Here is a 12,231-nt window from a genome sequence, read left to right on the forward strand (position 1 = left end):
TGGGGCTGCATGAAATTCACCTGAGAGCACTGAGAGAACTGGCAGAGGTGATAGCTGAGTCGCTTTCCATTATCTATCAATGCTCTTTGTTTGACTGGTGAGGTCCCAGAAGACTGGAGACTTGCCAATGTGACTCCCATCTACAAGAAACATTGTAAGGAGGATCTGGGGAACTACAGGCCTATTAGCCTGACCTCAGTGGCAGGGAAAGTTATGGAGCAGATTGTCTTGAGGGAGATCATGCAGCATGTGCAGGACAACCAGGGAATCAGGCCTAGCCTGATCATGAAGCTGCTTGACCAACCTGATCTCCTTCTATGATCTAGTGACCTGCCTGGTGGATGATGGAAAGGCTGTTGATGTAATCTACCTAGACTTCGGCAAAGCCTTTGACAGTCTCCCACAGTATTCTCCTACAGAAGCTGACAGCCTGTGGCTTGGACAGGTACACTCTTGGATGGGTAAGGAACTGGCTGGAGGGCTGGGCCCAGAGAGTGGTGGTGAATGGAGTTAAATCTGTTCTACAATTCTATGAAATATCTAACCACTTAAATACACACTTTGCAGACTTTTAGCATTAAAATAGAAAGTTTAAGTTTTCAGACTGCTTATTTGTTACCTTCTGGGATCAAGAGTTTAGTAATTTCAAGAAAAGCTTATGTTTTGTTTATTTGCATTTTTAGGTTCTGTGGACACCTAGATTTTGTATTCTGGCCAACTGTTTTTCAGATGCCCCTATTTTTGCATCTACTTGTACACTTTAGTTGTCATTGCTGTTTCTCCAATGTGTAGTTCATACCAGCTGAGTTGTATCTTCCTTTATCTAATACACTTGGATAAAGTAGAGCAAGTGAGCATTGTGGGACTGAAAATGCATTTTTCCATTTGGACACTTCTGACTGCCTAGAAATCTTACTGGTTTCTGCAGATTTTGTTCTGAAATAGTTATTTTTAGAAACTAGGTAGATATGGGAGAATTAGCATGGCTTCACCAGTGGTAAATCCTTTTTGAACAATCTAGTGGCCTTTTATGATGGTGTCACTGCATCACTGGACAAGGGAAGAGCCACTGATGTCATATAAATAGACTTCAGTAAAGCCTTTGACATGGTACCCAACAATATCCTTCTCTCCATATAGGAAAGGTACGGATTTGATGGATACATTGTCTGATGGATGAAGAACTGGCTACAGAATCAAGCCCAAAGAGTGGTGGTCAATTCCTCCATGTCTGGATGTAGATCAGTGACAAATGGTGCCCCACAGGGGTCAGTGCGGAGACTGATGCTCTTTAATATCTTCAGTGATGACATTGATAGTGGGATTGACCGCACCCTCAGCAAGTTTGCTGATGACACCAAGTTCTGGGATGCAGTCGACACCACACCAGAGGGGCAGGATGCCATCCAGGGAGGCCTAGACACACTTGAGCAGTGGCCCAGGTGAACCACATGAGATTAAACAAATCCAAATGCAAGGTCTTGGACCTGGGTTGAGGCAAGTCTCAGTACCAATATAAGCAGGTGGATGAAAGGATTGAGTGCAGCCTTTGTGAAAAAGACCAGAGAGTACTGGTGGATGGGAAGCTGGACATTAGCCAGCAATGTGCCCTTGCAACCCAGAAAGCCAAACATATCATGGGCTGCATCAAAAGAAGCATGGCTAGCAAGATGAGGGAGGTGATCCTGCTCCTTTGTGCCCCTTTGTTCTGTGCTCATAAGGCGTCACTTGGAGTATTGCATCCAGATATAGAGTCCTCAGTACAGGAGAGAAATAGATCTGTTGGAGTGCATCCAGAAAAGGGCTACAGAAAGATCCAAGGGGTGGAACACCTCTCCTATCAGGACAAGCTGAAAGATGTGGAGCTGTTCAGCCTGGAGAAGACTCTGAGGTGACCAGCTAGATATTGAAAGGCCTCTAAACAATAGCTACAAGGAAGAAGGGGACAGATTCTGTAGCAGAGTCTGTGGTTTTAGAAAAGGGAAATGGCTTCAAGCCTAAAGGAGGTAGATTTAGATTGGATATAAGGATAAAGTCTTTTACAATGAGGATGGTAAGGTACTGGAACAGGTTGCCTGGAGATGTGGTTGATGCCCCATTCCTGGAGACTTTCAAGGTGAAGATGCATCAAGCCCTAGGCTACCTAATCTAGCTAACCATATCCCTGTTCATTGCAGGGGAGTTCGATTAGATGACCTACCTACTCTAAGGATTCTACAATTCTATTTAACTACTGCCTCTCAAAGTTGACCTAACAGCTATATCATAGTATAAAAGACAACTAAGTTGTTAGAGAACAGTTTCTTCGTTTGTAGTTTCTGGCTTGCATTATGCTGGTAATTTATAAAGCACACAGTCCAAGATAAAAATAAAAGTAAATGCTAACAACATTATCTTCTGAAGACTTTTAAGCTGTACTTATTACTTCTGACCAGTCCTTTCTCCAGAAAATTCTTGACACCTGTCTGCTTACTGGAAGCTACCTTTAAAATGATTACAATTAAATGAGGCTTGTTTTCTTTTAAAAACAAACAAACGAAAACCATTTAGATAATATTTTAAAGCTCTGAAGAATGTCCAGTTTGGACTTGATATTCACTTTTTAAGCAAAACGGTTAAACACATCTGCAGTCATTATTAGTAAGATTAAGAACACTTAATACTTAAATAATTAGTACTTAAGAAAGTACTGTTTTCTACTTAATATAGTGGTTTCATATCACAGACATTAATTCCCTAAAAATCTGGACATCCTTCATATACTGTCAAAGTCAATCTAAATATTGTTTTTAACACAACAGCAAGAAAAAAGATTATATTAAATATGTGTTTAAAACTTCTTTTGTCTTTACATTTTAAATTCAATTTTTGATACACAAGTTCAATTATTTTTCCTAGAAAATATGACTATTAGAATTAAATTCCTCCAGTTCATCACATTAAGACACTGGAAAACATATTTAAGAAAAAAAGCAATTGCAGAGATAATAGTAAATGGTGAAATCATCCCTTGGAAGGAAGACTGCACATTACTGAAGAAAAGCTATTGTAGTATTTGGCAGTAATTTACCTAAGGAATAAATAAGTGAAAGCTTGCTCTTTGTTGACCTGAAACTGAATCAATCGTGCTTACTCAAAAATGTGTCAGAATTCAGAAAATGTGTAGGTGAACCAAACTCTGCAGAGTATTTGGAAGTAAAACATCCCTCTAGGAAAACAGCATAATCTGAAACTTAAGAAAAACCAGTTTTCCTAAAAAGATTATCTGTGAACAATCAAAGACTAATAACTTCATCAGTACTTAGCAGTCCATGCCCCTGAATCTTTCTGCCAGTGTAAAGCAACTAAGTAATACCTTGTGCATGCTAAGTTTACAAAAGGAAACAAAACATTTTGTTAAAAACTAAAACTTCTGCTGATTTTCTTGTTTTCCCTGAGGGCTAAAATCAAATTGTTATATGCCTGTCATTTATATTTTGTGTACCTTGCTCTCTTCTACCTTAGAAAAGTGATACTGACTGGTATTGGAAGATGCATGAGAATGACTTTCAGTCCTTACCCCAGTTTCAAAGGATCACACAGAAATTAAACTGAAAGAAAGCATGCCTTTCTTAAAAATGGGAAGTGTTAAAGAAGTTCATCCATACACATATGCATTTTAAAGCGAGAGGGGAAAATGATTAAAAAAGAAAGATTATCAATGCATGAGTGTGATTAAAAATGAAGAAATGAAGATAAGAACAAAGCAAAAATCATCCCACAAACTTGGACATTCTAAGGCTAACTAGTTCTGAGGTGGCGTGAAGAGAAGGGAGATAAGAGTCAAAGAAACAACACCATCATCAGCAGATCATCAGCGGCACAGACATGCAAACAAGCAAGTGTCTGCAGAACAGCCTTAGAGGAACGCTCTTATGTCCTTTCTGGGAAATCAGCACACTTGCGTGCCTTTGTAAAGTGTCTTGACATTATTCATAGAACAGCAGGTGCTAGAAACCTGTGGGCAGTTGCAAGGCTATGATCTCACTGGACAAATGTAGACATTGTGGGGTAGTTTATACACCTGCACTGCTGTGATGGAAAAACATCAGTCTCGTTGGAAGGACAGGATGGAAATGTGGGCTACTGTTTATGCATGTGAGCAGATGGAATTTATAGAGTTCTGCCTTGGGAAGGATAATGGATATGCTTAGAGCTGATGGGTCAAGATTGGTAGGCAGATCAATCTGAGTCATTCCTGGTGAAGAAGAAATAATTCAGGCCTTCTTCAGACAAGTGAAAGTAATCTCATATTTACAGATACACATGCTTGCAGAGATCTTTAATCACTTCGACATCTAATGAAAAAACAAGATAGAAGGGTAAAAGCAAACTAAGAGGTTTCTGGAATGCACTGATGATAACTTTCTAAAACAGGTTATTCAGAAGACAGCAAAGAGAGATATTCTTATAAAATAAAGGAAGAGCAGTTCAGGGAAACAGAAGTCAGAGGCAGCAATGGCTGCAGTAACCATGTACTGGTGGAGCTTAGGCTTCTAAAAAGCTAGAGAAAAAACAGGATCACCATCTTGAAATTCAGAAAAAAGTAGGAAGTCCTCCTGCACATAGGGATGAATAAACTCATACAATAGGGATAATCTGGCTGGAAAACTGTTCTGCAAACAATGCTGGGAGTCCTGGGAGACAAGCTGAATGTAAGCCAGCATATGCACTTGTGGCAAATAAGATAAACAGTATCCTGGGATTAGGAAAAGAGTTGCTAGCAGGTCAGAGAAGATAAGACCACATTTGGAGGACTGAATCCAGTTCTGCTGTTCTCAGTACAAACAAGAGAGATGTGGGACCAGCGGAGAGAATCCAGTAAAAGACTACTAAGATGACAGGAGATCTGTATGAGGAAAGTATGAGAAAGCTGGGACTTCTATCTGGAGAAGAAAAGACCAGGGAGGAATCTTATAAAGGAAATTGCATGTTCACAATGAAAAATATTATGAGAGAACAGGTATATAGTCAGTGAATATGAAGATATTATAATTATGAAATAAACCAGAGAGCTTAGCTAAGCAGTTTATAATAACAAAAAGAGAGTAGATAGAATGCTTACCCACATCCTGAGCTCACTGCAAAACTCCAGAAGAGATCCTTTCCTTCTGGTAGTCAGCTTTTAAATGGGTCTAGGAGAGGTGGAGTCAGGCTTCCACCCTTCCTGCAGCACAGGTGAATTGCCTTCACCTGTGCTCCTGTAGCTGACTCATTGCTCGCCTCAGGTGATCGATCAGAGGATCAGGCCGTGATTCAGCAGTTCGCATACAACAGGCTTTATATTTTTTTATTAATACAAATTAAATTTGTATTCTTATTTTCCCAAATGTATGTATTTATGTATTTCTGGAGGACAAAAATTTCTGCTGTTCACATCAGGCTGGGTTGTAATCAATACACAGACATGACTTAATGGATTTTTTTTTCTATTTTTCATGTGGGTCCTTGAAGTTCTCATTAGCTACCAATAGGAATTAATCGTGCATGTATATAAGAAAATAGATAATTTTCTTCTATTTTTTCCCCTCAATCATTGACTTTCATTTGCTTCTGATTATTCTGTAACTGAAGTCTGAAAGCATCTGCTCATTTTCTTTTTTATTTTCAAGCTCTCAGTGAGAGAATAATCTATAAAATTGGGAGTATCTAAAAGAAATCAACAAAGTAAATTTAAAGTCAGTAAGATGAATAATGACTGACTACAAAACTTAAGGAATGGCTTTAACTGGGAAGCCATAAAAGGCTTTCTATCTGGAGATTAAAATCTATAAGTCTTCCAGGACTATGGAACAATACAGAATACTAAGTTTAAAGAAAGTCAATTCTGCTGCCTTCTATTGTTCCACAGACTATTGATGGTAGTACCTCAGAGTTTTTAAGACTCTCCCTTTAAAAAACTTAATTAGGGAATGTGGTGGGATAATAATGCTGATAATCATTTACATAAAAGAATATATAATCCACTTATTTTTAAAGTCAGTAAAACTAGGAGTATAAACCCATATTTACTAGAATATCTTCCTCACCATCAGGTAAGATTCATGACTGGAGATAGGAAGGGGGCCATGAAAGAATTCTGTTGTCCATTGATTTTGAAGTTGGAACATAGAAAGGTCTTAGATTTGTGTCTTCCCAAGGAATGCTGTTCATTGAATGACAGTATTGTTTCCATTACTGCTGTGACATACCTTCAGTGCAATCACCTGATGACAGTCCGACGATTCTCATAGTATGATGTATATTTGGCCTCCTCAAGAATAAGGAGAAAAGTAGTGAATCCAATCCTCTCGATTTCTGAATGACTTTATTAAGTGCAAATCAGTTTTTAGAACAAGGAAACCACCTCCTCTTCAGACAGGAAAAGAAACCATACAAAGACTTTTTCTGCTGTTAAGACTAGATTGTCTCAACAGCATTTGTGGGTTGATGTGGTTTAAAATTAAATAAAGTTACCTCCAAAAATAACGGGATTTCCAGGTCTTTACAAAATTCTAGAGATACACGTTCTGTCTTGTTGTTTTAACTTTAGTTGCTCTATTATTTTCATAGGATCCATGGTCTCAATGCATCTAGATCAAATATATGCACTGCTCCACTCTTCAGCTTGTCTAAGCTCTTTCATAACTTTCTAATATATTTTAATATAAAGTGAAATAATTTAAACTATTGCAAGTAAAGAAAGGCTTGCAAGTCCAAAATATATTTGGTAGTTAATAAGGTCCAGGAAAAACCCAAGACAAAACAAATAAACAACAACAAAATACAACAGAAACAAAAAATATACAGAAGTCTCTGTTCATTTTTCTGAAATGTAAGCTTCCATTATCTTACTACAGTAAAATCTTCAAAGGCAGTTATTGAATAAAATCTCATGTATATGACTGATGATAATTCAGCAGCCTAAAAAATCCTGGGAAAGAGATTATCAGCTTAGCAAGTATGCCATGTTACATGCAGTATTACTGAACTTAATATGAAAGTGGATACTGACTCAATTCTTCTAAAATAAGACAAGTTATTTTTTCATATTACTGCACTCTAAAATGCTTCATATTCTTCTCATAAATGAATATTCCAACAAGAACTTTAAATCTTACGATTATGTTACATTTCAAATGTTAACGTGTTTCAGAAATGCCTGTTGGAGAATAAATTAATGTGATTTTCCTCCCTTTTCTTGTTGGAATTTTTTATTTCTATCTTTATTCTTATATTTCATTTCAAATAATTGTACTAGAACTACAAACAGCGTGTTTTACCTATTACTTTGATTATACCAATATAATTATGTCTATTACCAAACCTTTAGAGCTTACTGCTAGGAGCTCAGTAAACCATATGTTTTTTTTTTTTTTTTTTAAACTCTGCATTGGTACGTGCTCCTTGGTTTCTTTGCATCTGGTATGATGACTTTTTCTTCCTGGTAACTGAATTTCTGAGAGCTAGGTTGACAATGGACATATTCTGACTGCCTTCCTGGCTGCTCTGACTAGGACTATCTTGGGAATATATTGTGATTTTTTTTCCCCATTTGTGGAAAAGAAACTAGGTACACAGTGGTGATTCCCATAAATCTCTAAACCTGAATGGAGAATTACACAGTTGTTGATTAAAGTAATTTTCAGTCTGTTGCATTAGTGGATATGCCCAAAACTGAGAGGTCTTTATTGAACAATCATCAAAGCTTTGTAATGTTTTAGTTGCACAGACTTACTGTAAAATATAGCAAGCAGGAAAGAACACAAGCTGATGGATGCAAGAGCTATTTTATTGAAGAAGTACTCCCTCTAGTATGTAATGAAAAGAGAGAAGCTTTAATACTCACAGAAATAAATTTAATGAGATACCTAGGAACAAGAATTAGACTGTTATATGGAAATATCTGATGGTCCCTAAATGAAAAGTATACACTTAATTTTAAATTAGATACACTTGATAAAGACAACTTTTATACTCAAGCCTGAGAAGTGAATATGGGGACTGGGTTCTCTACTTTTGCCTGAGGAAGAATAGAGGCAGGAATAACAGTATTTCCTGCAAAAGGCATAAAGTATTACCTTTATAAAAACTACTTGCAAATTTTAAATGTCAGAAAAGTTATGGCTTTGATAAATGAGGCTTTTAAGCAGGAGCCAGAAAAAAATTCTGCAACTCAAACAAAATATCAGATCTTTCTTCCAAGCACACCTCCAATCACAGTCTATTTCCTTGTAGCATGATCGTTCTTCCTAATTATAATTATCATCTCCGCCAGGCTGAATGACATCAATTAACTTATTCAAATTGATTATGAACTACAGTACTCAAATTATATTGTCTTCCACAAGTTTTTTTAGCAAGCTTTGTCTTCTTTGATCTCTAAAGTTTCTCCCTGAAAGGTTAACTCCACTCACCTCCTTGAGCCAAGTTACAGACTGCACTGCATTATCTGCGTGAAGAGCATATTACACAGCATGGGCACTACTGCTAAACCAATACTCACCATATTAACAATTTAAATTTTATAATGTTTTTCCCTACATGAAGCCAAATTATGCTGAGGTATTCTTAACCTCAGTAGGACTGACCTACATAAGAAAAACAGTATTTCTTTAAATTTACAGAACTGGTGTGAGCGGAGATATAGCTCTTTTTACACTGAATAACATATCAAGTTAAATCTTTAAATTCCATCTCAGTGTTCATTTCATCAAAGGCTATATAACAACATCACTTGATAAAAAATATTTACCATTAGCCTTAGTTTGAATAGGAATAATAATTCCATTTTCCGACCCACTATCTAGAGAGGTCTGCTGCTTGCCAGAGACCTGCATCAGGGATGTGACAGAGAGGTTGTGATACATTGTACGTCCCACAGACTATTACCCACTGCTGCTGTTTCACATAGGAACATGTGATACATCTGTTAGCAACTTGAAGAATATCAAGAGGGACTGCAAAAAGCTGAGAGCAGCAGGGAAGAACTCAGGAGCACAGGTAATCTTTTCATCAATGCTCCTGTTTAGGGGGATGGGGAGGGAAAGGGCTGATAGATATAAGAAAATAAATGGTTAAGGGAGTGGTATCATGAACAGGGCTTCAGCTACCTATCTCATGGAACTTGTTCTGAGAAATCTGGTCTTGGAGGGGAGGATCGGGCTCATCTTTCAGAAAAAGGGAGGACCATCTTTGGCAACAAGCTTTTCCATTTATTCAGGAGGGTTTTAAAATAGTGTTGGTGGGGAAGGGGATCCTCAAATCATCCCACTTTGAGGGTGATGATGGTAATGGATGCCCTCGGCCTGGGGCTGGATCACAGGCCAATAAGAGAACTCCTAAGGTGCGGGATCAGGGAACTCCAATTGGTAAATCAGCCTGAGTGGGAGCCCAACTCAAATGCCTGTACACCAATACATGGAGCATGGAGAATAAGCAAGAAGAGTTGCAGGCATGTATGTGACCGCAGGGCTACAATGTCACTGGCATCACTGAAATGTGGTGGGATAGCTCTCACAACTGGAATGTAGGAATGGATGGGTATAAATTCTTTAGGAAAGACAGGCAGGGGAAAAGGGGAGGGGGTGTTGCCCTCTACATCAATGACCAGAGGGAGTCCATGGAGCTCCACCTGGGGATAGATGAGGAGATGACAGAGAGCTTAAGGGTTAGGGTTAAAGGGAAGGCAGGGGAAGGAGACATCAGAGTGGGAGCCTGCTACAGGCTGTCTGATCAAGAAAACTGAGTGGATGAGGCCCTCTGTAAACAGATAGGAGTAGCTTCATGTTCACAAAACATGGTCCTCATGGGGGACTTCAACCACCCCAATATCTGTTGATTAGACAATACAGCAGGGCACCAGAAATCAGAGGTACCTGGAATGTGTTGATGATGAACTTTCTCTTCCAAGTAGTACAGGAACCCCCCAAAAAAGGTGCTATGCTGGACCTTGTCCTCATCAACAAGGAGGGGCTGATGAGTAATGTGAAGCTCGAGGGCAGCCTTGGCTGCAGTGACCACGAAGCAGTGGACTTCAAGACCCTTACGGCATCAAAGCGGGTGCACAGCAAGATTGTTACTCTGGACTTCAGGAGAGCAGACTTCAAACTCTTCAGGGAACTGCTTGGCAGGGTGACATGGGATAAAGCCCTGGAGGGAAGGGAGGCCCAAGAAAAAGAAAGGCAGGCAAGAACATCAAGAGGCCTCCGTGGATCAACAAAGAGCTCCTGGACTTACTTAAGTGCAAAAAGAAAGTGTGTAGGTAGTGGAAGCAGGAATGGATTACCTGGGATGACTACAAAGAAGTTGTCCAAGCAGCCAGGGGTCATGTTAGGAAAGCTAAAACCCAGACAGAATTAAATCTAGCCAGGGACATGAAGGGGAACAAGAAGAAATTCTAAACTGATAAAAGGAAGGCCAAGGAAGCTGTGGGCCCTCTCCAGAAGGAAACTAGAGACCTGGTTACAAGGGATATGGAGGAAGCTAAGGTGCTCATTGACTTCTTTGTCTCAGTCAGGAGTGGTGTTTCTCAAGGATCGGTGTTATTCAACACCTTTGTAAATGACATTGACAGTGGGATCGAGCACACCCTCAGCAAGTTTGCAGACAACACCAACTGAAGTAGTTGACATGCTGGAACTAGATAATCTTAAAGGTCTCTTTTAACCAAAACCATTCTATGATTCTATGATTTTCTTCAAGGAGGTACTTAAATATGGAGAGTATTCATTTTCTTTGTATCTTACCTTCAAAAACCATTTTTTTCCTCATAAATCACATTATTTTCAGAGGGAGTAGTCACTTAATAACTTCAGTGCTACCAGTACTCCTTTATTGTGAAGAGCTACTTTTGTATATATGAAGGTATTCTCTTAACATTGTATTGTAAATCTAATAATTGTTGGCTTATGCCTTCTAGAATACATACCTTCTTTATAAATAATTTCCTCATCTTCCTTTACCTTTCCAAAACTACTTCTCCTGGTTTCAGCTGGAACATTTTTTCCCTAGTAGCTGGCTTGGTGCTGTGTTTTGGATTTTGGACAAGAATAATGTTAATAACACATGGATTTTTCAGTTATTATTGAGAGTCACTTACACAGAGTCAAGGACTTCTCAGCTTCTCATACTGTTACTGAAGAGTCTGGGAGGGGGGAAGGGACACAAGGAGATGAGAGGGGACAGCAGAATCCAATTGACCAAAGGGACATCCCATACCATATGTCGCCATGCAGAACAAAAAAGCTGGGGAGAGGGCACACACTGCCTGGGGACTGGCTAGGCATCAGTCAGTGGGCAGCAAACAATTGTACAGTGTATCACTCCTTCTGAGCATACTTATTATTACTATTAATATTTGAAACCACAACACAACTTCAAAGTCATGCTTAATATGAGGTTACTAATGGTTTTGTGTAGACTAGGATATTAAAAACGTTGTGGCCTAAAATATGGAGGTCAAGTTACAGAAATATATACCAAAGGTCAAATTAATGCCTGGTGAGCATAGGAGAAAGCTTTTTTGTTCATCTGTTTGTTTATGCTTCTTCATTTCTCCATTAAGAGAAAACTCTCATATAACCTAAACTCCTAGTATTCAAACACTGTGTTTTTGTTGGGTTTTTATTCTCATAAAATCATTACATATATTTTTAATTTGGCAAGGGAAGAGAAGATAGGTGGAATTTGGAATGGAAATAGTTGGGCAGCAATGTAACTGCATTTTTTATGTGACAAAGTGTATGAGTAATGCAAGAAAAGGGATGCAGCAACATGTGTAGAGTTCCCTGTATGTCTGTCATGGATATGCATAAAAGGAAGGAGCAGAATTAGCCAGAAGATGATATGCAATATTAGTCCTTGTCATCAAAATGTGGATTGCATTAAATATGTAGTGTTATGTCAGGATTTTCCAGTATCTATTTAGATGTCTGGAATAATAATAAAATCCAGTAAAAACTCACATATTCACAGGTGAGCCTTGGCTTCTCAGATACCTTATCTATACAAAGAGCACCTGAAATTTTACCAGAATTATTTCTTTTTTGCTACACCGAATTTGAATGTGGAAGATGTTAGCTTACCCAAACCAATTTCATTTAATTTCAGAATATTTCTGTAAAAAGAACATTATTATTTCAAGTGAGCTGGACAGAAAAGTTCTAACAAAGCAAACTTCTTCAAAATTGCTGTTCATTGAGACTGAAATTC

This window comes from Meleagris gallopavo, chromosome 5 (assembly GCF_905368555.1).
Source record: "Meleagris gallopavo chromosome 5, MGAL_WU_HG_1.1, whole genome shotgun sequence".
In the NCBI taxonomy this organism is placed as follows: Eukaryota; Metazoa; Chordata; class Aves; order Galliformes; family Phasianidae; genus Meleagris; species Meleagris gallopavo.